Here is a 5,000-nt window from a genome sequence, read left to right on the forward strand (position 1 = left end):
TTTTCTGTAATTTTATCTCCCCACACGTACATACAGAGAGAGAGAGAGAGAGAGAGAGAGAGAGAGAGAGAGAGAGAGAGAGAGAGAGAGAGAGAGAGAGAGAGAGGCTTATGGAATAAAAAAGGAATAAAAGCGTAGAAACTGAGACGATGAAATTAGAGCTTTGGAGATGGGAAACAAAAAGAGCTGTAAGACGCATCTCCAAGAGGGTTGAGAAGAAAGTGTGCGCCCGCATACAAAAGAATAAACAAGGCAATGAAAAAGAGAAAAATTAAGAGACAAAATGAAGGAAAATTATAAAAATAATGAAAGTGAATATAATTAAGTAATTTCTGGGAGAAAGCACAGTTTCTCTGGAAGGAAGCTGTTATCGACACACACACACACATATATATATATATATATATATATATATATATATATATATATATATATATATATATATATATATATATATATATATATATATATATATATATATATATATATATATATATATATTTTACAAGTGAATGTTTGTATATCTGTTTGGACACTACAGAAATCCGAACTGCTTGACAGACCCAGACAAAATTTCGCACATGGCCTCTATTTCACCCCAGAAAGGTTTATAACTCAAAATCAAACCCCTACCCCGTGACAGACATACAAACACAGACGAAACAAACGAAATTTTTTTTGTACGTCACCTTTTCCTTCAGTGCTTTATGAGTTAATTCTCATTTTTCACCTGATGTTCCACCTTTTAATCCAGGCGCTGTCAGACGCACGATTAACCTACAGAAATAAATCGAGATCCCCTATAACAAATTTTTGATCAAAATTTATGTGATTTTTGATCATAAGTTATGGGAATTATTATTAATATAATAATTGTTTATTACCTCGATAAAATCAACATTGAAAATCTGTATCGGTTTAAATGAGGTTTGGAATTAATTATCGGCAACTGAGTGGTGAGGAGCAAGAGACAGCGGACGAAATGGTTGCCAGTTAGCCATATTTGTAGGCCTTCCCGAATCTATCTCGGGAAATTATAAATTTGATCGAAGAACTAAGTAATGTTTTTCACTCAATCACAAACATGGAATATGCATGAAAAAATGAATCATCAACCTAAATTCGGTGATTCACACACTTTGATTTGAAATGGATACCTGGCAACTACATCAGCCTCTGAACAGCAAGACTGGAAGAGTAACTACCAGTCAATTCACGCCTATTGCTGCATTGCCATCAATTACGAAAATAAAATGATTGTTTATGGGTATTTATTAGAATGATATATATATATATATATATATATATATATATATATATATATATAATATATATATATATTTATTTATTTATTTATTTCAATCTTTTATTAATGTGTTTTTATTCAAAACAATAAATAAGTTTGCCTTACATTCCTCTGAGAGGGAATGTTTTTGTTTATGATACCTCAATACGTCATTACCATAGGAACAAATTACCCGTTAGGTGCTCACCAAACCTTGCTTAGTACGGGTTGTTACAGTTGCCGTACGAACATGCATAGCGGTACTTTTTTGGTATCGAACTAGTTGTAGGTTATAAGTAAGTGACACCTGTTGGTTACTATTTTTCAAAATAATCACAAAAATTAGGTACATTGAATTATCTCATTTTTATTTACACGATAAGAAAATTCAGTACTTTTCATTTCCAATAAATACTGCTGACTGATGAGGAGGTGGAAGACTAGCTGCTGCAGCAATTAAATAAAGGAAAGAAGCAAAAAAGAAGTAAAAGGCAGTACTCTAAATATTTCTAATTAAAAAAAAAAGACGTATAGTCTCATACAATTTTAATTAATGGGCTTAATTAGAACTTTAGAAGAGAGAGAGAGAGAGAGAGAGAGAGAGAGAGAGAGAGAGAGAGAGAGTTTATAGGCTGTTATTCAGAGTTTTCCTGGGCAGTGCTGGTTTGGTCAACCCAGTGCTGCCTGGGAAACTCTGAATGACAACTGATAAACTCTCTCTCTCCTCCCTAACATGCCCTCTACTCTCTCTCTCTCACTGCTTCTCTGATTCACTCAATCTCTCTCTCTCTCTCAAACTCTCCCCCACTTTTTCCCCTCTTTCTCCTCCCTAACACCCCCTCTACTCTCCCTCTTACTTCCTTTCCCTCTCACTCTCTCTCTCTTTGCCTCTCTTCCTTTCCTGTTAAGATAGTTTCTCCAATTACATTGCCCAGCATGTTTGACATTTTATATTTCTTGCCCCACTCTTAACCTGGCCCCCACCCCCGCCCTTCCAATCAGGGCTGGACTTGGACTTAAAAGGTATGGGAGTGTCACTGTTCATGTCAACGACCTCAAAAACTATGGATTAGAAACTAATATCTGTCTTTTCAGTTATTTTTACATGTCACCTCCTTCCCGCCCCCACCCTCTGTGGTGTCAGTGATGTCTTACCCCCACAGCATTCTTTTTCAATGTAACAAGAATATGTATACTAAAATGAGGTATGATAAACCTGCAGAGTTGATTTAGTTACTAAGTCTACAGGCAGAACCAACCCCGTTATACGGAAGCCCTTCCCACCCCAACCCCTTTTGGTGTCCTTTGGTGCTAGTGATGTATTACCCCCACAGTATTCTTCTCTAGATAGTAAGTCATATGTACACCAAGTCTGGTTGAAATTACCCAATGCATTTCAGAGTTATGCTGGAACATACACACATACACATACATGCATCCATTTATATATAATATATATATATATATATATATATATATATATATATATATATATATATATATATATAATTCATTGAAATTCTGAATACTACATCTGCAAGTTCAACATTGCATCTCCGGACATAAAAAGTTTTCACGAATGTAGCAGTAGACGAAACCATCAATATTATTTTGAGGAGTCTATCACTCGAATGCCACGCCCCTTGGCATACCAGAAGATATCCATCAACGTCTTCTCCAAATATGCACCAAGGAGGTCCCTTCCTCTCGCATATAGGTGACCTCCTTAGACAAGTAGATGGTGTCACTATGGGAACCCCCTTGGTATCCTATTTGTCAACACTTACATTGCAGATGTCGAGGAGAGACACTTCAATCACTCCCCCCGAAACTGAAGATATATGCCCGATACATAGACATTATCTTCATTGCCATCAATGCTAACAAAGAAACCACCGACTTTAGTACACCCTGAAGAGGGACTCTAGTCTAAACTTCACTACTGAATATGGTGTCGAAGGCCGACTTCCTTTCTTGGATGTAAACGTGGAGAAGAAAGGGGACAGGTACAATACTACCATGTACCATAAGGTGACTAATGGGGGTCGGGGCCTTAACCCCCATGGGGAATGGCCTGACACTTACAAACGGCGTGTACGTGAGACGTGCAATTATGCAGCGTTCCATATGGAAAGCTACTCGTATGGAGCTCGAACGTGTGAGGCAGCTCCTAATCAATAACAGTTGTGACAGCAACCTAATAGAAGGTTGCATATGAAAATATTTGAACGTGTGCGCCAGTGCACCAGTGACGACGTCTACCTTCCCAGGAAACATCAAATCATACTACAGAACGGCATATCATGGCCAGTTTAAGGATGTGGTCAAGACCATGAAAAGGATAATTACAAATGGTGTTATGCCTATGGATCATAACGTGAGTGTTTCCTTGTTAGTCTGCTGCCATCCGAATCTGGTCAATAGCCTCATAATGCAAAATAGCACTGCCCCCTGTAGATAGGTGTGGGGGTTGATCGACGTGATATATATAAATTTAAATGTACCAAAGGGACATGTTGAGCCCTCAGCAATTGCTACATAGGTCGCACCACCACTCTACAACGAGATTGCACGCCCATCGAAACCAAGGGGCTATATTCCAACATTAAGGAGATACCAACGACCAGAAATAACATTATTAGAATACACAGAGATCATGCATAGAGAACAACCTACCCCACAGACTACAAATAGCAGAAGCTGTAAGTTTAAACCAACAACACCTACATTGAACATACAAAGGAACATGGATTTCATCCTGCCTTCTCCACGGAAACCACAAGACATCTGTGAGACTCCAAAGGGAGAAACGCGTGACAGATCACTCCCAAATACAACAGAAAATACCAATAATGGAACACATAAAAACTATCAGCCAGAGACGGAAATCACGCCCTCTCTCACGCCCTCTGCTGCCTGCCATGGTGTAGGACGTGGCCTACAGAGCACCAGAAATTCACCATTCCAGTTACAACATATTTCAAATTTAAGGTTTAGCTGTATAGTCTGCATGCTGTAATAAACAAGTAAAAAATGCTCCGAAGTTTCTTCGGTGCAATTTGTTATGTTTAATGACTGGAGGTTGGATAATAAGCATACCAATTTGCAGGCCTCTAGCCTCAGTACTTTGTAAGACCTGAGGGTGGATAGAAAAAGTGCGGACAGGAAATAAGGGTGGACAGAATAAAGTGCGGACTGACACAGAAAGCTGGCACAAAAGTTTTCTTTTACAGAAAATTAAAACTGTTCATATCAATTTGTAATCTATTCCTGAAGATGCTGCTGATAGACTGAGAAACTGTCCACCGACTATATGTAAATGGAAAGAAATGTGAATAATTTTTCCTTATTCCTGTGAAGCTGGCATATATAAAAATTCATATATATAATTTATATATATATATATATATATATATATATATATATATATATATAAATATATATATATTATATATATATATATATATATATATATATATATATATATATATATATATATATATGCATATATACATACAGATATACAGTATGTATATATATATATATATATATATATATATATATATATATATATATATATATATATAATATATGTATGTATATATACATATACAAACACACTCATATATATATATATATATATATATATATATATATATATATATATATATGCCAGCTTCACAGGAATAAGGAAAAAATTATTCACATACATTTC

This window comes from Macrobrachium rosenbergii, chromosome 45 (assembly GCF_040412425.1).
Source record: "Macrobrachium rosenbergii isolate ZJJX-2024 chromosome 45, ASM4041242v1, whole genome shotgun sequence".
NCBI classification, from domain to species: domain Eukaryota; kingdom Metazoa; phylum Arthropoda; class Malacostraca; order Decapoda; family Palaemonidae; genus Macrobrachium; species Macrobrachium rosenbergii.